The 22,783-nt window shown below is 44.1% G+C and overlaps 1 protein-coding gene across 2 annotated transcripts in view; it reads left to right on the top strand.

Annotated features, from left to right (window-relative positions):
• Positions 1-22,783, top strand: part of MYO10 (myosin X) — a 200,700-nt gene that overhangs the window by 984 nt on the left and 176,933 nt on the right. The window lies entirely within an intron of this gene.

The raw sequence follows: 22,783 nt of genomic DNA on the forward strand, positions 1-22,783 counted from the left end.
TTGGATATAATGGAGATGTAAAAGATTTGGATTATTATAAAAGATGCAGGAGGAAATGACTTATAATAGGACCCACAAAGGGGAGGAGGGAAGTCCAGGAGATTCTATGGAATCTTGTTTTTATGATGGATATGCGATTGTAAAACTTTAATTTGAAAAACGAAAGAAATAAATGTATTAAAAAAGAGAAAGTGATCGCCTGGGTTGCACCCGGCATTAACCCCGCCGAGTTCAAAGGGGTTTACTTTCAAGTAAGAATGCAGAGGATTCCAGCCTTAGAAATGTTTTAATCCTTGTGTTGGTGCGTACCCCTAGGTGAGCTGTGTTTCATTTTTCCGAGTGCGCCCGAAAGAGGCAAAGTTGGAAGAATTGCTTCCCTTCTCTCCCCCGCAAAAACACCTCCATAGGTGAATCCTATGGATGCAATGCGCAAACGACAAAAAACTGTGGGGAAGGGATCTTTGCCGCTGTTAGGATGTTGGATTGCAGAGCGAGGAGTGAGTGGTCGTTTCCCTTTTAAGCCTGGATGCAATCCTGGAGCGGAGGTGAGCTGCTTCCTTTTGTGCGCCTTTTCGCCTTGCGCTCGCTCCCCCTCTCTCGCCTTTGTGCATTTAGGTCAGTAAACCGGGAGGGCATTTTTTTTATTTTTTGGCTTGGCCCACGGAACGCATCTGCGAGCTAAGCAGGGCAGAAAGTCCGCTGCAAGTTTGTTTTGCAACAAGGGCATGTGGTTCTTGTAGAGAGAGATCAGGAATTTCCTTTTGGAAAAACTCGGCCAGGGCTTCCAGGGAGAGGGGATTGAGACGGGCCACTCACTGCAGGGGTTTCAGGAGGGCTGCCATGGCAGCACAGCCGTAGGGGAGAGATGGAGGGTTTATTTCATTTTGGTCCATTTCCTCTTTTGTCTTCTGTCCACTTCCTTAATGTTGTCCAGATGTCGCCCCCTTTTCTTTTGCAGCTTAAAAGTAATCGCAAACAATGCTGGAAGAATCTGCTAAGATCACATAATGTTCGTTGCTGTTCAAATGTGAAGATATTTTCAAAGTGTGTGGTTTGGCATAGGGGGGCTTTGCAGAGCTTCCATTAGAGCAGGGGTCAGCAAACTTTTTCAGCAGGGGGCCGGTCCATTGTCCCTCAAACCTTGTGGGGGGCCAGACTATATTTTGGGTGGGTGGGGGGAATGAATGAATTCCTATGCCCCACAGATAACCCAGAGATGCATTTTAAATAAAAGCACACATTCTACTCATGTAAAAACACGCTGATTCCCGGACCGTTTGCGGGCCAGACTTAGAAGGCAATTGGGCCGGATCCGGCCCCCAGGCCTTAGTTTGCCTACCCATGCACTAGTGGCATTGTCTCATGGATATTTTGCCAAGATTGTTTGGGTCATGACAATAAAGTAAAACAACCTTGATTGGAAAAATGGTTTGGTCAGTCGCTTGCTAAAGGTCCCATTGAAACAAACTTTAGGTGGATTTTCTGTGCAAGAGAGCTCTTTCGGTACTTGGTTTTCATATGAGCTATGGCAAAGATTTCTTCTTGCTTAACTCTTCCATTAAAATCAACGTTTACCTTTGCCCGGATTGTTCCTTGACGTCAACTTTCCCATAAAATAGCATGGTGTTTAAAGTAAAGTTTAGTGTCCTGTTTGTGTCTACACCTGATGTCTGTATTTGGGAATATAGTAGAACTCTTAGCAGAGCGATCTTGTGAAAGTGGTTATAGTTGTGATTGCAAATTTGCCTAATTTTTAAAACAAACAAAGTCACCAACCCTAAGGTGAGGGGCTGCAGTATGATCATTGCTCTATAACTATATGTGGAAAGTTAAGAGTCAGTTTGCCTGAATACAGGTGAGTCTGTAGCTTCTTGTTTTTAGTTGTCTGGTTGAGCCTTGCAGACAGGATAGTCTTGAGCAATACTTTTGCAGGCATTGAAGTGTTGTTCAGTGTAGCATGTGACGTTTTTTGCATATTTCAAGGTTCCTTTTCACTTTTGTGGTTTTCGATGAGTAAGACCAAGGGCATCTACAATCATATTGCAAGTGGGATTTCGACCTGTGTGTGTGATCAAGATGGAGAGAGAAAGTAAATTAATTTATTATCAGAAAAGGCACACATTTCTCTGATGACCTTCGTTACCCTTGGAATTAAAATCTTCCTTTGCAAATACATAAACTTAGAGGAGGTTCCCCCTGCCCCCCAAGAGATCCTGTGAACAGGTAGGTGCTATACATTAAGGGGTTAAGATTGAGTGTTTAGGGGGTGGGGTTAAGCTAATAGTATTTTTAAAAATGTAAAGGACTGCCAACAAAAAGAGGAAGGAAGGCAGCCAAAATTTGAAGAAAAGGAAGAAAAGTAACTTTGAATTATTTATTACAAATATTATTATTTACCTGTCTTGCACCATAAGGTCCCAGAGTAGTTATAAATATAAACATTAAAGTGAATTTGTTAATGTTAAGGGATGTTTTGAATTTTAAGGTGTTCATGGAATCCCTTTTGGAGGTTTTTAGAAGGAGTTGGAAAGGCACCAAGAGGAGGTTTGGAAAGAGTTTGATATTGGATAATCCTGTCTTTAGACAGGTGTTGATGCAGCACATCTGTTCAACTGTGGGTCTTTTGGAAGTGATTGTTTTCCATTTTTTATTTTAAAACATTTTAATGCGACACATTAATTTAGAAAAACCCTGAGCAATTTAGAGCAGGCCATAAAATAAATAAATACATTAATCTTCAGCCAGGAATATATGTTTCATGATGAGCCAGGCTCTTTTGTTTGCCTAAATCCTGAACTGAATTGCATATTCAGAAATATCATGTTTTAAAGCCTGCCGGGGATTTATCTGACTTCAGATTGCAAGATAAAGGTCTTGTATCTTTAAAAGTTTGCCTTCACTTAAAACTCTGTGGAAAGTTAACAAATCAAGGAAAAGGCTAGATTAGAACCTGTTCCCATGAGATGCTAGCTTTCCATGTACAAAGAGTCTCTTTGGGAGATCATCCAAACATATGACAGACTGGAGTCTTGCACCTTACAATATTTCTGAAAATGTAATTTGGTCGTGGAAATACGAAGGTGCGTTCCTGTGGTTGTACGTGCCTTCCTTGTTCACCTTTCAGTTGTTCTGGAAAAGCTGAAATTTTATGTTGAATTTCCTGACCCTGAAAATATTTGAGCAAGCAGTTCTGTGCGAGTAACTGGGCTGGTATAAAGATAAGGACGGCTGTGTTCGTGTGACATTGGATTTGTCACATGGTGGCCTGGGGAGGTCCCTTGTGAGTCCTGTCACCGACTGAATGTATGTATAACCTTGAATGAGTCACAAGCTGTTTTGTTTTTTAAAAACGTGATACCTCCCAAAAAAGATTATATCCACTCCCCTTGCTGGGCAGGCAGCATGGTGTCCGAAAAGCTGGGATAGCCAACTTTTTTCAACCCGAGGGTCACACTTTTCTGGGGACCACATGGCAGGGATGATTTGGGTCAGGAAGAAAATGTGAGTGGCGCAATAGGCATGATCCTCACCTTTCTAATGTATGTCATGTTCGAGCCATGCAAAAGCCAGAGGCCTCTATATATGCGCACAAACATGCACATCTCTTTGAGCAGGTGAGCAAGGGGGCATTGTCACAGTACAAAGACATACTTATTTATGGAAATTATTGGAGTGGTTTTAATAGATTTCATATACAGTGGTACCTCTGGATGTGAATGGGATATGTTCCGGAGTCCCGTTCGCATCCAGAAGTGAATGCAACCTGCGTCTGCGTGTGCACGGGTCACAATTCGCTGCTTCTGCGCATGTGCGTGATGTCATTTTGACCATCTGCGCATGCGCGAGCGGCGAAACCCGGAAGTAACGGGTCACCGCAGCGCGCAACCCGAAAATACTTATCTATCCCAAAGCTACTTCAACCTGAGCTATGACTGTATGTATATAACTTTAGCTTTGTCAGTGTTTAATTGTGTTTTTTTTTTTAATGATTGGTTGTTTTGAGTTTTGAGCAGTTCTGATTGTAAGCCACCTTAAGTCCCATCAGGGAAAAAGCTGAGACATGAATTATTATTTATTATTATTATTTATTGAATTTATATAGCGCCCTATACCCGGGGGTCTCAGAGCGGTTCACAGAGTAAAATCAAGATATAAAACCACAAAATACCTAATGAAAATTAAAATAGCAACTCAATACCCCCCTCCTACACAAAAAACACATTTTTAAAGGGTATAGGATGTAAATTGAGTAAGCCAAAGGCCTGGTTAAAAAGGAACATTTTCCCCTGCTGCCTAAAGGTGTGTAATGAAGGCACCAAGCGATTTTCCCTGGGCAGAGCATTCCACAGATGGGGAGCCACTACAGAGAAGGCCTGTTCTCGTGTTGCCACCCTCTGGACCTCTCAAGGAGGAGGCACACGAAGGAGGGCCTCAGAAGTTGATCTCAGGGTCCGGGTAGGTTCATATGGAAAGAGGCGGTCCTTATTAATAATAATATTCCAGCCAGGCAAAAGAACTTGAGGAGGTCAAGGAGTAGAGCCAGTGTGGAAAGTGGTCTGGTGAGAAGGAATATGGTTTGCTGAGAGTCCTGAGGTCCAGACCTTTGGTTCAATTAAATGCATATTCAATTAAAAAAATTAAAAGCACATAAATATGGTTTGTGAGGCCTCTGTGTTCCGCAGATGCATTTTATCTTGCGCTGAAAGATGTTAAGTAAATACAGGTTTGAATGGAAAACGTTTTAAGGAAATGCAGATGTTTAATCTGCAACAGTTTTAGGAGATAAGAAAGTGACGTCACGATGGCCTTATAAATTGACAAAAGATTGCTGCAAGCTGGGGCTTTCGTGCTTCTCCTTTCTTCGTCACCGGGGCCACATTGCAAAATATTTCAGCCCAACATTCACCGTTAAACCCCCTTTTCTCTCTGGAACCCAATAGCACACAATCTCATGCCATGCATTCTTTTAGTCGTCCCCTTTCTTCCCGACTCCCCTCCCTCCTTTTACGCTAGTACAGTGGTACCTCGGGTTACAGACGCTTCAGGTTACAGACTTTGCTTCAGGATGAGAACAGAAATCGTGCTGTGGCGGTGCGGCAGCAGCAGGAGGCCCCATTAGCTAAAGTGGTGCTTCAGGTTAAGAACAGTTTCAGGTTAAGAACAGACCTCCAGAACGAATTAAGTTCTTAACCTGAGGTACCACTGGACTGGCTGAGCTGACAGCAAACAAGACTTTCAGTCTCCCAGCAAATTCACATGTTAAGGGAATCACAAATGCAGGAAACTTGTGCCATGTGGCTGACAGCCTGCACTGGGTTTGGAAAAACTATTGCCAGTTCCTTTGCATGCCTTTGAATCCAGTGACAGAAGTCAAGCCATTCAGACATGCGGACTTTAGCATTGTCTTAGACTCACAGAAGGAAGGGACGCTGAGGATCGTATAATCCAGCTCCCTTAAACTGCAGGAATATGCAGCTGTCCTATACAGAGATTGAACTTGCAACTTTGGCATTAGGTTAAAAAAAAAAAAAAGGTAAAGGACCCCTGGACAGTTAACTCCAGTCAAAGGCAACTATGGGATTGCGGCGCTCATCTTGCTTTCAGGCCGAGGGAGCCAGCGTTTGTCCGCAGGCAGCTTTCTGGGTCATTTGGCCAGCATGACTAAACCGCTTCTGGCGCAACGGGACACCGTGATGGAAGCCAGAGCGCACATAAATGCTGTTTACCTTTCCTACCGCAGCGGTTCCTATTTATCTACTTGCACTGGCATGCTTTCGAACTGCTAGGTTGGCAGGAGCTGGGACAGAGCAACGGGAGCTCGCCCTGCCCCGTGGATTCGAACCGCCAACCTTCTGATCAGCAAGCCCAAGAGGCTCAGTGGTTTAGACCACAGCGCCAACTGCGTCATTATCAGCACCACACTGTAATTAACTGAGCTGTTCATGCTGGTGACAGATCTGTGGGGACTTACCTATTTTCCACCAAAGAAATGGTTCATGGGTAGGCAAACTAAGGCCCGGGGGCTGGATCCGGTCCAATCACCTTCGAAATCCGGCCTGTGGACGGTCCGGGAATCAGCGTGTTTTTACATGAGTAGAATGTCCTTTTATTTAAAATGCATCTCTGGGTTATTTGTGGGGCCTGCCTGGTGTTTTTACATGAGTAGAATGTGTGCTTTTATTTACAATGCATCTCTAGGTTATTTGTGGGGCATAGGAATATGTTCACTCCCCCCCCCAATATAGTCTGGCCCCCCCACAAGATCTGAGGGACAGTGGACCGGCCCCTGCTGAAGAAGTTTACTGACCCCTGATAATAGTTTAACACCCACCCACCTCCAGGTCCAAGCATCTTACATTGTGTGGACATCTTGTTATATTCTGAGTAGCCTCCAAAATAATTTTGCCATCTAATATTGCAAGGGGAAGAAATGGAAGAGGAGACAAGAGCCTGTACTGGTGCATGGCCTCTTGCATTCTTAAATGAGAGACTCTTGCTGGATCATGTTTTCTCTCTGGTTTTTAGTCACAAGAACGACCTTTTTCCCCCTGAAGGAAGGTCTTCATGTTTATAGTGCTCTTGCCACTCCCATAAGCAAAACAGTTGCTGTGTGTCCCAGAACGGTAATTAGTGAAACGACAATTAGGTACTCTGTGGAACCTTGTGAGCCTCTGCCTTGTGCATTTCAAAAATAAATCTAAAAGCTGTCTCAAGGGAACAGGAAAAATGGTGCTTTCCCCCCAAAATGCTATGATAGTAAGTATTTACTTTTTATTTATTGAATTTACAAACATCTGAGGATCGCAGAGCGGTTTACAGTATAAAAACAGAAAAATACATAATAGCAAGCGAAACAAGATTGGTGCCTTTTAAATGTTCAAAGTGTTTCACATTAAGCTGTACACAGTACACAAACCACAATCCAGCCAAAGATTGCCATTGAATGCATTCGTGTACATACTTAACTGAAGGTTATTTCCAATTCAACCCAATGGTATTAACATATTGTGCCTCTGTGTGTAAGATTGTGTTGTTAAACACCAACTTAACCCTCCCACTGTAATCAAGGAATCTCTTTGGCTGGATAAGGAATCAGAGTTCGAAAATCGCTGGGCGCCATTTTGCACTTGGCTTTCGATCCTTGGTGACCAAGTGAGGATGCCTGGGTGTCAGGATAGCTCCTGACATCTCCACTATCAGGAGGTGCGTGCCTGGAGGTCCTGGGATCGGGACTGTTTTCATACACTAATACCCCACCCTGTGGAATTCTATCAGTTATATTTTATCTGCACAATCGGAATGAATTTCTGGAATGAAAATGCTTTTTGGTGCAGCCTGAATGAGCAGGAACAGTCAAGATTAAGAAAAAAGACATCAGAATAGGCTAATATAATAGAGTGGTACCTCGGGTTACAAACACCTCAGGTTACAAACACTTTGGGTTACAGACTCCGCTAACCCAGAAGTAGTACCTCGGGTTAAGAACTTTACCTCAGGATGAGAACAGAAATCGCGCGGCAGCAGCGGGAGGCCCCATTAGCTAAAGTGGTACCTCAGGTTAAGAACGGTTTCAGGTTAAGAACGGACCTCTGGAACGAATTACAGTGGTTCCCCGCAAGACGAATGCCTCGCTAAACGAAAAACGCGCAAGACGAAAGGGTTTTCTGATTTTTTAGCCGCTTCGCAAGACAAATTTTCCTATGGGCCTTTCTCGCAAAACGATTTTTTTTTTGAGTTTTTCCCCACAGGCTCCCTCTAAACTTCAGCGGAGCGGGGCGGGCTGGGAGGGAATCCCTTGGACCCCCGCCGGACTTCCCGAAGCTCTTTTGAAGTCCGGCGGGGGTCCAAGGGATTCCCTCCCAGCCGCCCACCTTTAAAAGCACTCCGGGGAAAGCAGCAAAGCGCGGCGCCCGGAGTGCTTTTAAACGCGGGCGGCTGGGAGGGAATCCCTTGGACCCCCGCCGGACTTCCCGCAGCTCTTTTGAAGTCCGGTGGGGGGAGAAGGGCTTTTCTTCCCACCGCCAGCCTTCAGAACAGCCTTCTGAAGGCTGGTGGTGGGAAGAAAAGCCGTTCTCCCCCCGCCTGCCTACAGAAGAGGTTCGAGGAAAGAGGCGAAGGAGCGCTGCCCCTTCACCTCTGTCCCCGGAGCTTGCCGTTCTCCCCCGGCCTGCCTTCAGAAGAGGTCCGGGGACAGACTGTCCCCGGACCTGGTCTGAAGGCGGTCTCCATAGGAACGCATTAATTGATTTTCAATGCATTCCTATGGGAAACCGTGCTTCGCAAGACAAAAAACTCGCAAGAAGAAAAAACTCGCGGAACGAATTAATTTCGTCTTGCGGGGCACCACAACCAGAAGTACCATTGTTATGTGGACTGTCCCTGGATCAAGTGACTTTTCTTAAAGTTCTCAGAGCTCAAGGTTGTGCTCTGAACTTGCCGAACGTTTAACTGAGAACCAGTCACAGTTAGTCCATCATTTGAAAAATAAGACTTGGCTAAAAAAATGGGAACTAGACATTCTCTTTTGGTGACCGCAACCTTGGTTTAAGGAGCCATTTGGCACCCAAGTAATATACCTGAGTTTCTAACACTGCTTCTTCTTGCTTTTGGGCTTGGTTTGTGAAATACAGTGCTCATTGATCCATACTTGCTTACTAATGAAAGTTACTCACCTGAGGCAAGTGGCTACACTTTTAGAACGTGGCGGTGGCATTTCAGTATAAATGTTAATTTGCGGTTTCTGAGTGTGGCTTTGATGTCAGTTAATATCTTTTAGGCCTTCTAACATGTTGATATTACTTTAAAAGATCAGTGTATGGATATATATATATATATATATATATATATATATATATATATAGCATCTTGCCTTTAATCTTCATCCAAAGTCCCACTGCCAAGTATAAACATTTTTCTTTCCTCAAATCGAGGTAAGGCAGTGAGGCATTGAACTTCAGAGCCACAACATTTAGACAGCATGATATAATTGCCCTTGGGCGTAATTTTTCTACTGGCGAAGGTCTCCCCTTCTCTTGTCTTGTTTCCACTCATTTCAGTCGGGCTTGTGCAGGAGCAATTTCTAGTGGATTGTATTCCTTAAAATGAGCAGATTGTGTATGGATATCCTATGCTAACGTAAGAGGGAGAAAAGGATCGTGGTTTGGGGGCAGAAGGCGATGCATACCTAGATCCAAAATACAGTGGTACCTCCGGTTAAGAACTTAATTCGTTCTGGAGGTCCGTTCTTAACCTGAAACCGTTCTTAACCTGAGGTACCACTTTAGCTAATGGGGCCTCCCACTGCCGCCGCGCCACCTCTGAGCTATTTCTGTTCTCATCCTGAAGCAAAGTTCTTAACCTGAGGTACTATTTCTGGGTTACAGTGGTACCTCAGATTAAGTACTTAATTCATTCTGGAGGTCCGTTCTTAACCTGAAGCACCACTTTAGCTAATGGGGCCTCCTGCTACCGCCGCGCCGCCGGAGCACGATTTCTACTCTCATCCTGAAGCAAAGTTCTTAACCTGAAGCACTATTTCTGGGTTAGCGGAGTCTGTAACCTGAAGAGTATGTAACCTGAGGTAAAACTGTAGTGGAGTCTGTAACCTGAAGCGTCTGTAACCTGAAGCGTCTGTAACCCGAGGTACCACTGTATGTTGCATTTAGCCATACTTTATATTGGTAGCCTTTCCGTTAAAGTCAAGAGAGCTAATACAGTATGTAAAAGCTATAATACTGTTCTGTTAAGTGGCATACCCTGAGCCAACCCTGATTTCTAGTGTCAGTATCCTCCCAGTTGCTTGGGCAGATGACCCCAGCACTGCTACTGGCTAGATTTTGAAGAGTGAGTCACTCACTGACTGTACTGCACCATCATCCTAATGGTTTCTGTGGGGACTTCCCAGCTCAATTCCAAACCTTTACTGAATCACGCTCCTCCCTTCATCCTGCTCTCTTTTCTTCTACAGCGAAAGTCTGAGAGTGTTCAGTTCACAGTCGAGTTACTGTTTTGTGGCCCATAAAACGTTTCTTAATTCCTTTCAGTAATTGCAATAGCTGTGGCTTTTTTACATGAGGGTCTTTGGCAGCCTTTCTAATTTGTTGTTTTGTTTTTTTACTCCGGGGATTTATAACGCCGTTAAAAAGTTGCTTGAGGCATAAAACTCCATTTAGGAATATTTTAGAGGTCTGGTTATTTAAAACCGTGGTTGATTTCAGGGAAGAGGCAAAACAAAGTTAGCTTTTTCTGCATTTTTCAGTAATGTGGTCTGGAGAAATGAGACTTTGACTAAAACATGGCCCTGCGCCCATTTGTGCCTTTGCTCGCTCACTAACACACACGGACATATACACATGCGGAAAACAACAACTGCTGGGTTGATTCATGATTCCTACATTCCTATAGTTTAGTAGGTTGGGGCACGACTCCTTCAGTGCTTCTGAAATTAGCAGAATACTTGAAGAAGCGTCTCCACCAACATTGTTTAACCTCGACACTGAGGTTCAGCTCCGAGAGCCTTCTGACGGTTCCCTCATTGCGAGAAGTGAGGTTACGGGGAACCAGGCCTTCTCGGTGGTGGCGCCCGCCCTGTGGAACACCCTCCCATCAGATGTGAAGGAGATAAAGATGGTGTCTGGTTGTATGTATGTTGTGGTGCACTGATTGCGATTCTGTATTACACTTCCGTGTAGAAAATGGCTCCTTCGGAGGATATGAAGTATACGCAGCAATGCAATTTGTGTTAATTTGAGATAGAAAAGTTGGATGTGTGCAGCTGATACCATCTTTTGCCCTCCAGAATCTCCTGCCCTGCCCGGCAATGCATTTAGTGTTTTATTACGGCACAGAGGATGAAAGCAAGAGGTGAATATTTCATCAATAAATGCCATGTTAACTGGACCATATATTGTATTTCCTTTGCGATATTGCTGCATTTTGTTGGTAAGAGTTATGAAAGCCTATTAGTTTTTTATGAGGCTCTTCAATAATTTAAATTTGAAGAGTGATCTCAATGCAAATCGATGGTTGTATACTCTTAACTTATTGGAAGTGGCGCTGATGTTAGGCTTATTAAAGGTGATGCATTTTTTATGCGCAGACATGAATTAAGGCATGCACTCTTATTATTTGATATACTGAAAAGGGAAAAAACAGTTAACTCTGTACATACAAGATTATATGTGTGGAGTTCAGCACCCTGCTGGCTGGCAATTAGTTGAGGTAGGAAGGGCCTGTTTGTGTAGGAATTCAAACCTATCCAAACATTTGTGCAAGTGGAAGATTTTGAGGTTGATCCTCTGCAGGCCAGTACATGTTTCTATACAGAAAAATTGTCCTTTTGTTTCACTGACACTTACTTATACAATTGCAGTATAAGTAAGCTAGTTGACTGTATTATAAAACCATCTGCAACCTTCGTTGCAGTTAAACCCAACGAAGGTTTAGTTTGAAGGAGCAAACATGTCCCCTTGAGAGGAGATTGCTCTTCCTCTAGTCATGGCTGTTGTGTGGAGCTAAGCCATGGTTCGGCTTCCATAAACCCTAGAGAGAGAAACCTTGGTTACAACTCGTGGTTTGTCTGGAAAGAACCGAAGCACGTTGAACCCAGCTTTGGATGACATGTAAGCTCAGTAGCAGAATGACTAGAAGAGGAACAACATGGCTGTGACCTCGCTGGGAGCCCAAATGTTTGCTCTTAGCAGTTGAACACTTGGGACCCCTCCAGGATGCTTGTGTTCCTCCTTGTGTACAAAGGCGCTGTGGTCTAAACCACTGAGCCTCTTGGGCTTTTGTCGATCAGAAGGTCGGCGGTTCGAATCCCCGTGATGGAGTGAGCTCCTGTTGCTCTGTCCCAGCTCCTGTCAACCTAGCAGTTTGAAAGCATGCCAGTGCAAGTAGATAGATAGGTACCATTGTGGCGGGAAGGTAAACAGCATTTCCGTGCGCTCTGGTTTCCGTCACAGTGTCCCGTTGCACCAGAAGCGGTTTAGTCATGCTGGCCACATGACCTGGAAAGCTGTCAGTGGAGAAACGTCGTCTCCCTCAGTCTGACAGCGAAATGAGCGCCGCAACCCCATAGTTGTCTTTGACTGGACTTAACCGTCCAGGGGTCCTTTGCCTTTACCTTACAAAGACAGGAAGAATTGTCATTCAGAGGAAGCTATTGTCTCCATTCCATAGAGTGGCAGTCTATTTCCTGCCTTCACTCAAAGCAGTCCTCCTTTTAGCTTGCTCTGGATCTCTGGTCTACATCAGAAGTGAAGGATCTTTGGACCTCCATAGGTTGTTGAACTACAATTCCTATCAGCCCTAAGAAGCATGGCCAATGTCCAGGGATAATGGGATTTGTAGTTCATCAGCATCTGTAGGACTAGAGGTTCCCCACACCTGGCTTACAGCATTGTTTACTGCCTCCCTCCTGAGTAATTAATGTCATTTATGTGTGTAATAAATCCAAAATTATGTAAGCCTAAAACCCTAGCCATGACATGGTTACATGCCAATTGGGCCTTAGGTCTGCAGAGATACCAGGATTATTTGACACCATCTATTAAACAAAATAGTGATTTTTTTTTCACTTTCAAATTAAGCAAGTATTCAATGTAGCTGTCTCCTTTTTCATTTACTAAACAATTTCTCCTGTGAAATTAATCCAGTAATTGCCTAATTGCCCAGCATGCTGAGTGGCTTTTTTCCCCTTTTTGTAATGCCATGCATTGATAGAATAATATTTAAGTTATCCAGGAAAAAGCTGATATTGCAAGACAAAGGAGTTCAGGTCAGGACAAGGTACAAGAGTATGTGCCTAGTTTGTCATACTGGATTGTGGTTTCGTGATGAGTTCCAGACCCGCGTAGTCTTTTAATAGTTTTTGGCGATGTGTAACTAAATTTGCTTGTTTTCATTTTGATGCTCAAGAATGCGTTTATCTAAAGGAACATGCAGATGTCATGTTGACAAGCTGCACTCCCTGGGTTATTCTGTGCCTAGCTGGAACAAAGATGAAGTAAAGAAAGAAAACAGGAAGGAAACTCTCTTTTTCCTCCTGTGCAGTTTAAACAATCCGCAGAACTAAGTAGCAAAGCTTTTCCTGGACCCTGAAATTTCAAAGGCTGTAGGTGAGGGGGGAAATAAATGTTTGAATCGTCTCCCATTGGGGTAGGGGGGAGGATCCCTGTACAGTGGTACCTCGGGTTATATACGCTTCAGGTTATAGACTCCGCTAACCCAGAAATAGTGCTTCAGGTTAAGAACTTTGGTTCAGGATAAGAACAGAAATCGTGCTCCGGCGGCAGCAGGAGGCCCCATTAGCTAAAGTGGTGCTTCAGGTTAAGAACAGTTTCAGGTTAAGAACGGACCTCCGGAACGAATTAGGTACTTAACCCGAGGTAGCACTGTACACACTTTTTAAAATATCTGAAGATAGGCTTGCTGTGAAACCTTTTTCCCCCTTAAATGCTTGCTTTTAACCTACAGAGCTTAATATATATATGTTCTCACCCTGGGCCAGCAGCGGGATACTGTAGATAGTTTTCACTCAGGTCCACATATGCAAATAAGGGATTGAAAGTGACGTTCAGTGATTGGATAGTTACAGAAAATGGTTACTGTTGCGTTCTAGTGGAGCTCTATATAAGCAGGCTGGCTGAACCCTTCAGTTCTGTTCTGTTCTGGCCTGTGAATAAACTAGAGGTGTTTGAAGAATCGCTGCGTCGTCTTGATATGTTCACACACAACTTTGTAACAGTTTTATATATATATTTATATATATATTTAATTTTATATCCTACATTTCCAAGTACTCCCCATCAACAACCCTGCAAGCTAATTAGGCTAAATGATTGTGAGAGATTTGAACCCTGGTCTCCGAGCTCCTGTTTTATGACACTTGAACCCTGTGGAGGGAGCCTTCAAACATGGAACTGTCTTTCACTTTCAAACGGCAATGGCTCAGTCCAGGCAGAGGGCTTTCTCGGTAGTGGCACCCGCCCTGTGGAATGCCCTCGCATCAGATGTCAAGGAAATAAAACAACTACCTGACTTTTAGAAGACATCTGAAGGCAGCCCTGTATTGGGAAGTTTTTAATGTTTGATGCATTTATCGTGTTTTTAATATTCTGTTGGGAGCCGCCCAGAGTGGCTGGGGAAACCCAGCCAGATGGGTGGGGTATAAATAATAAATTATTATTATTATTGTTAATCCAAAAAAAAAAGCTTTACTGATTGATTCTGTAGAAATGGGCCGCATGAATAGGCAGCAACAATTTACTTGTTTCCCTGTGCTGAGTCCCCCTCCAGGCAAGATTTTTGAACATTCACTATGTGGTATGTTGTGTATTTCTCAGGCTGATTGATGCCAGTGTGGGGGCAGGGGAATATATTTGTTATATGGGGAACGTTCCGAAATATTTAACACAGACGGGGGTATCTCCTTCGATGGCATCGTGTCCACAAATCTGCATTTCGGAACAAACTAAACAAATGGGGTACCAAAAAATCCTTTTCTAAAAGTGGGCATCTGTACTGTGCCTAAGAGGAAAATATCCTAGTGGCTTTTATAGCCAACTCCAAAAGCTGGTATTTCCTGTTTTTTCCCTTCCCCAAGTGTGCATCAGAAAGAATGTGAAGTAAATGAGCCCTTTGTTTTTTAAAAATATTAGAATCACATTGTGCCATGAGAAATCCTCACCAAAGAATAAACAACTGTTGTCTTTGTGTGTGTTAGATAGTACAGTTCATGAAACTCTTGTGTCTTCCCCCTGCCCAGAAAAATACCCCTTGCTGTTTCTAATATGTTACGCTTCAAATGACAAATAAACAGGAAAAATTAGTTTTTCCATCAAAGGGGCAGAAGAAAAGGATAGCAGCTTTTAATTTCTTTTAAAGTTGTGTGGCAGCTGCTATTTTTTAAAAAAAACAAAACCCCACATCAACTGTCAAAATGGACAGTTTTTATTCAAGAAGTTTGTTGTGTGGATACAGAGCTTTGTCATGTACAAAGGATTTCTTGACACTAGATTGAAGCACTTGGTTGGCATCCATTTGTCTGGAAAGACAATGGAGTGTGCCTCCAGGGGTGGTGTCAAACTACTGGAGAATCACAGCACCTGCTGTGGCTGCAGAGACTGGTAACTCATAACTGCGGCAGCCCTGCATTGCTATTGCTGCGTTAGCAGTACTGAAATGACCTCTCTGGAGGTCCCAATCAAAGAAGAATGGCAACTTAAGTTGATAGAACCTTCGTAGCACAGGCAATTTGGAAAATTCAAAGAATATTGGGAAATAATCCATAATGAATTGGAAAAAAATGTTTAAAAATACTTTCCCCAAAAAACCCAGAGTCCTTTTTGTTGGGGATAATTCAGACGGGAATTCCCAGGTGTCAAAAAAGGTTGTTTATGTATGCCACTACTGTGGCCTGTGTTTTGTTAGCCCCAAAATGGAAAACGAGTGAGGTCCCAGCTAAAGAAGAATGGCAACTTAAGCTGATGGAATATGCACAGCTTGCGGACCTCACATATAGAATAAGAGAACAAGAAGAACATACATTTAGAAAAGATTGGAAAAGGTTTATTGAATATATGGGAAATAATTGTGTAGAGCTGAAAATGCTGGCATCATTAAGATAAATTCAACAGGGTAAATAAGAATGCGATAATGGAAAACTGATTGGTATATTTTTTGTAAAATATGCAGCGATTTATAGTATGTAAAATGAACCATGGAAAGAGAAGAAGGGAAGTCAGTGATATCTTAAGGATGTAAAAACGAGTACTTTAAATTGTTAAACAGAAAATTTAATAAAAATTATATACAAAAAAATAAATAAAAATGAAATGACTTCTCTGGGGCCCAAGCCTGGGCAATATGTATGGAGGTCTTGGGCTGCCCTGAGAACAAGGACCACCGCCCGCCCTTGGCCTTGCTGATGTGGTCCAGAGGAAAGCAGAACAGTATGTTTGGCACCAACTTGGTTGCAGAAGTTGCGGGAAGGAGGAGTGCAAGCCTTAGGGGCTCCAGTCTGGACTTACGTACAGTTTACTCCTTAGCTTTTTCTTCTTCTTGAGTTGGAGATTCCAAAGTTAATTGTACATTTCTGAGAGAAGACAGTGTTAAGCCTACAGTTGGTTTTAGGGGCGATGGAGGAGTTTTTGCAGACTGAGTTATTATTGTGCAGAAAATCTTTGGTTACTCAGAGCTATGATAAGGGGGAAGTAAACAGGTCCTCCCTTTTGAAAAAGGAAACCTCAACTTTCTGCTCTGACCTCTAGCGCTTTAGGTTTGCTTGGCAATAAACTTCAGCACAAGCTACCAAATTAGAAGATCCACAGAGAAAGTATAACTCTTTTGCAGTCGAAATGTAGTAGAAGCAGATGTCTCCTGGAAGGAACTTTGTCTGGCCAAAGTAATTTGGATATTATATAGACGTGAGCTGCTCACTGGTATGGTTGGGTGTGGCAAAGGAGGAAATGGAGATTTGAATTTTCCTTTGCAGTGTGGTAAAGACTAGAGCATATCCAGTTCCTTTTAATACAAAATCATAATTTGATTTGAAGGCAGGCTGGTTAAAGTACTTTTTAGAAGATGTGTAAAACAAACAGAACTCCAGATATGGAAATTCCCCACCAGAGAAGAATGGCAAATCAAGTTGATGGATTAGGCCGAAATGGCTAAAATGACCGGAAGAATCAGAAATCAGGAAGACCAAAATTTTAATAAGGAATGGGAGGAAATTTTATAATTTATCTTAAAAACCATGGTAAACGGTTAAAATCGTTAGTAGGATTGGAATAACACTTGTAGTTTAATGGTGAATTTTGGACCCGATGGAGAGGTTAAAGATTTGGATTATTATAAAAGATGCAGGAGGAAATGATTAACAATAGGACCCACAAAAGGGAGGAGCAAAGTCCAGGAGATTCTTTGGAATCTTGTTTCTATGTTGTGTGTTGGGTATGTGACTGTAAAATTTTAATCTGAAAAACCAAATGAATGAATGACAACTGAACTTGACAAGGGCTGTAATATAAATTCTGAGACCTTCTTCTGAGGGACTTGGCACTTTTCTTGAAGCTTTCTCTCATGGTTCATGTTTCTCAAACTTCTGATACCTGAGACACATTTCTCTCCTCCCCCAAAAAACATTTCCATGCCAACTTCACACTTACTCACAAAGGTTTGCCATCAGAGCGTGGCAGAGTAATCCCCTAAGGGGAACGTACCACTTCTGTATATGCCTGAGTCATGGCTCCACCTTTGTCTCTCCTCCAGGCATTCCTCCTGACTGAGAAGTAGGTGACTGATGCAAAACTGTGTCGGACAGACATCTCTGGGGGTGGGTAATTCTGCAGTGTCTCTGCATTGATTGAGCCCATTGCACCATGTGCAGAGATGTGGCAGAACTTGGCTGCATTCTTATACAGTGGTACCTCTGGCTGTGAACGGGATCTGTTCTGGAGACCCGTTCACAACATAAAAAGAGCGCAATCCGCATCTGCGCATGCACGGTTGCAATTCACCGCTTTTGCGCATGCGCGTGACGTCATTTTGCGCTTTTGCGCGAGCGGCGAAACTCGGAAGTAACCCTTTCTGGTACTTCCGGGTCGCCGCAGAATGTAACCTGAAAGAACGTAACATGAAGCGGACGTAACATGAGGTATGATTGTACGCACTTATCTGGGAATAAGACCCATTGAATTAAGCGGGACTTACGTATTTCAGAGCAGACAAAGTTGAAAAAGTTTGCTGACCTCTGGTTTAGAGGCACTGCTTGTGGAAATGCTCCTTGAGATTTTGTGGGTGAACTCCCCCCACCCACTTGACTCCCCCTTTCTCTTCTTTCCTTGTTAAATACTCTTTCTGTTTCCTGCCTGCTGTCTGCTGCCTTTATATCCCAGCTGTTCCCAATTAATTCACTGGGATAGGCCGGCCTAGGAAACAGACCTCTTCAGCCTCCCTCAAACATGCTTAGACACAGGCCTGAATTTAATGGTGCATTAATCATAAAGTATGAGTATATTCTTGTCTTGTGGGTGTTCCACTTCTGCAGCGCCCAAATGCAAAAGAGGCAAATTCAAAACGCAGACCATTATTTTTCATTGTCAGTTTGGGATTGTGAAATAGTTGGGATTATTAACAAATACCGGTGGAATAAAATCATAGCCACCTTTCTTCTTTGGAAACGAAAGCAAGGTTGTTCCTCCTCTTTTTATCATGTGCATAGAAATGAGCTCATGGCTTATTACCTTAAGAGTGTAAGGGCAAATTCCACCTTTGCACAGCAATGTTTTATTCCGCAGGTGGAGCACTCGGCTTCTGTCGCAGTCCCCACAGCCAACTCGATTTACTCCTCGCCGCCGTTGGTGACGGCAAGAAGACAGAAGCAAAGCACTTCACTGCTTGAGTAATAACTGCCGCTGGAGTGTGCGGGTGTGAATGCACCCCTCACACATGTTGAATCTATGAAAAGTCAAATATTCCAGCAGCTGCTGTAGCTAAAGATTTAAGAGTGAGCGGGGAATCGCATTTGAGCATGGGGACTGGAACAGAATTAAAATGTGATTCCGTTTTCACTGAACCAAGTTTTTTGGTGGATCCCAGTTTACCAGGAGGTGGAGAAGAAATGGATAGGAGAAAGTCTCCTGTGATTTGTGTCTGAGGCTGTCTTTTTATTTATCGTATTTATTAAATTTTCTAATTTACGTTTTAAAGTATTCATTTAAACAAACTTAAATCAATGACTTCCCTTCTCTTTCCATGGTTCATTTTGCGTACCATTTGTTGTTGTTGTTGTTTAGTCGTTTAGTCGTGTCCGACTCTTCGTGACCCCATGGACCAGAGCATGCCAGGCACTCCTGTCTTCCACTGCCTCCTGCAGTTTGGTCAAACTCATGCTGGTAACTTTGACGAATGAATCTTACCTTGCAGAATTTTTCTAAGTAATAGAGTAACAAAACAGTAGGTGGTAGGTGAATGCAAGTATAACTTCTGCTTTTTGTGAGCAGGTACAGATAAAAGTAGCCCTGAATTTATGTCATTTCCTTCTGAGGCTGTCTTCTCAGAGGCTGGTAGAGGGGTTTACCATTGATCAGTTCTGAACATGTTCTCTCTCCAGCTGGCAAAGTGAGCATTGATTCGGGCCCTGAAAGAGAACTCCTTGGGTATTCTTGGATCACAGCATCTACTTTTTTGCATTCCCCCATCTGCAGACAAATTCAAAGGCTGCTGACCCCCTTGACTTTGTGACTGCTTCCCCCCACCCTGTTAAAAAAAAAAGGGCCCCTGGACGGTTAAGTCCAGTCTAAGGCGACTCTGGGGTTGCAGCGCTCATCTCGCTTTCAGGCTAAGGGAGCCGGCGTTTGTCCACAGACAGTTTTCCGGGTCATGTGGCCAGCATGACGAAACCACTTCTGGCGCAACAGGACACCGTGTTGGAAACCAGAGCGCATGGAAATAGCATTTACCTTCCCGCCGCAGTGGTACCTATTTATCTACTTGCACTGGCGTGCTTTCAAACTGCTAGGTTGGCAGGAGCTGGGACTGAGCAACGGGAGCTCACTCCGTCGCGGGGATTCGAACCTCCAAACTTTCGATCGGCAAGCCCAAGAGGCTCAGTGGTTTAGACCACAGCACCACCTGCATCCGCCTCTGTACTCCCATGGCCTCATAATGAAAACTATGCAAACACCTCAGAGATTTTGAAACCCGCATGTTCCTTTGCTGCCATGCAGAGTATTTGACTGAGTCAACATTTTCCATTTTTTTGGATGGTGAAACAGATACATGGAAAGCAGCCCTTCTAAAGTGACATCTGCATGCCTCTTAAGACATGGTTCTTGAGGTATGTACATGCAAAAATATGATGTCGGAAATGACCTCCAGCCTCTCCGTTTTTTGTTGCTATAATTGAAATGGACTTTGCTGTCACTCTTGAATCATAAAGAACCAAGACGGGGAGGCCTTCATCACAACTGGTTTTCTGTACTCCCTACATAAGGACATCTTTGTTACAAAATGGGTGTTCTGATTTTTTTCTGTGACTTTTAGGGGACCTTTGGCCCCGTTGTCTTTTGATGCCTTTTTCATCGCACTGACACGGCATGCTCTTTTCTTGGCAACCGCAGGTCCCTAAGACTCTGGAGTTGCCTTCCAAAATCAAAAGTTAGACCTCCCACCTTCTCTCATAGCCCAACAACAAGCAGCTTATGTATGAGTAAGTTGCAGCGATTGTTACGCTTATAGCATGGGTAGGCAAACTAAGGCCCGGGGTCCGGATCCGGCCTAGTCACCTTCTAAATCCGGCCCGTGGACGGTCCGGGAATCAGCGTGTTTTTACATGAGTAGAATGTCCTTTTATTTAAAATGCATCTCTGGGTGATTTGTGGGGCCTGCCTGGTGTTTTTACTTAAGTAAAATGTGTGCTTTTATTTAAAATGCACCTCTGGGTTATTTGTGGGGCATAGGAATTCGTTCATCCCCCCCCCAAATATAGACCAGCCCCCCACAAGGTCTGAGGGACAGTGGCCTGGCCCCCTGCTGAAAAAGTGTGCTGACCCCTGACTTATAGGGTGCCTTCTATGACCAGTGTTTTGTTTGGTAGTTCTCCATGCGTTGTTGGTGTACAGGGATATTTTTTTTAAAAAAAAGTTTTATAAGTTGTGTGTCTTTGTTTCTCAATTTGATCCTTTTACATGGTTTTGTATGCTTTGTGGTATTTTATGCATTGTGATTTGGTGTTGTTTTTATTGATTGTAGATTGGTAATTCTTTTTCGTAGTGGATAAGCGTGAACTGTTTAATTATTATTTGTTGATGTTTAATTTTACTGTTTACTATTAGATTCTGATGTATTGTTGAATGTAGCTTTGATATAAGTTGTCTATTTTAGTTATTGTGACTTTTATATTGAATCAGGTGGTTACTATTAATGTTGGATGTTTTATTATGTTTTTATGTCTTGGAAGCCGCCCAAAGTGGCTGGGGCTACCCAGCCAGATGCGCGGGGTATAAAACACACACACACACACACACACACACACACAAACAGAGAGAGAGAGAGAGTGGTACCTCGGTTTTCGAACGTAATCCATTCTGGAAGACCATTTGAGTTCTGAAATGTCCGAAAACTCAATAGCCGACATCTAGGCCTCGGGCTCTTGCACTCAGTGGAAGCCACATGGCATGTTTGACTTCCGAGGCGTGTTTGAAAACCAAAGCATTTACGGTGTTCGAAAACTGAAATGTTTGTCAACAGAGACGTTCGAAAACGGAGGTACCACTGTGTGTGTGTGTATATATATATATATATGTCAGGGAACTGCCATCTGAGACTAAGGAGGTGAAAGGGCTCATGGAGGGTGAGAGAGACCATTCAGCGGAGGAGGGGACCAGCAGGGGGAGAAGTGGAGTTCCAAGGGAAAGTGAGTCGGAGGGAGGGCTCAGAGACACTTCAAGCGGGAGCAGCGGGGAGATTTCAGGACCTCCTGTAGGGACACCCACTCCTCGGCGGAAACTGTCACGCCGAGAGTCCAGAAGACGCGTTTCCGTTAAGGAGCTTTTATGCTGGAAGAAGTTCCGTAAACGCCCACTGTCCGATTCAACGAGCGATTGATGGAGTCATGTTTAAGGAGCTCCATCACAGACAGAGGTTTGGGGACTTAGCCAAACTCTGAGGGATTAGGATTTTACGCACAAGCAGCTCATCATCCCATCACAGCAATCGGACAGTCCCTGAAAGCAGCTTGTGCAGAGAGGCATCATGAGTAACCCAGCCGGAGCCGGAGGAGCAGCAGGAGCTGGAGAGGGTCCAAGCCTGGAAGAAAGGTACAGAGTGTTGGAACTCCAGCTAGCAATGCAAACGGCGAGGCTAGAAGAAAGGAGGGCGCAGGATGCAGAAAAGGCAAAAGGCGCTACACTAGCAAGAAAGATGCCAGGAATGGTGCAGAAGTTTGGGGGGGACCCCAGGAACTACCAAGCCTTTAGGACAGAGATGCAGTATGCTCTTGAACTGCAGTTTAATGACTTTCCCGACGAGGCATCGAGAGTGGCGTTTGTGATTGGCCATCTCGAAGGAGGGGCGAGAGATTGGGTCAGACCCCTGATGGCAGGGAATAGTGACATGCTGAAGGACGCGAGGAAGTTTTTTCGCGCCATGGATTTGATGTTTTCCAGCGAGATTGAACAGGGGCTGGTGCGCAGACAATTGATGGCGTGCAAACAGGGGAGCCGATCGGTTCGTGAGTACTGGACTGAGTTTACAATGTTGATACATAGATTGGGGTGGGACCTTTCGGCGGAACCCATTCAAATGCTCTTTGAAGAGGGGCTTTCTTCGGCGGTGAAAGATGAACTTTCCCGGGCGCCCAGGGCGGAGTCTATGGACCAGCTGACCAAATCAGCGCTGACCATTGGAGCACGCCAGGAGGCAAGAGCCTTGGAGAAGCGGGAGGGGAAAGGAGAGCGTTGGAGGGATTTCCGCATTCCAGAGATTCCAGAACCAAGTTTCCCGCCAGGAGAGCCAATGGAAGTTGGAACAGCGCGCGCGCGCGCAGTTTCAAATCCCAGTGAAGGGAGGAAGAAGGAGGGAAAGAGCGCCAAGAAATGTTATCTCTGCCAGCAGCCAGGTCACTTTGCCAGAGTCTGCCCGCAAAGAAAGGAATGGCAAGGGATGGCGGGAGCTGTTGGGGGGAAGGAGGAGGAAGTCCAGGAGCCAGTAAAAGTCAACGCCTGTCTGCCTCTGTCAGGGCACTGCAGACAGGCCAAGGAGCAGTAAAAGTGCCCACTCC

This window comes from Podarcis raffonei, chromosome 7 (assembly GCF_027172205.1).
Source record: "Podarcis raffonei isolate rPodRaf1 chromosome 7, rPodRaf1.pri, whole genome shotgun sequence".
NCBI classification, from domain to species: domain Eukaryota; kingdom Metazoa; phylum Chordata; class Lepidosauria; order Squamata; family Lacertidae; genus Podarcis; species Podarcis raffonei.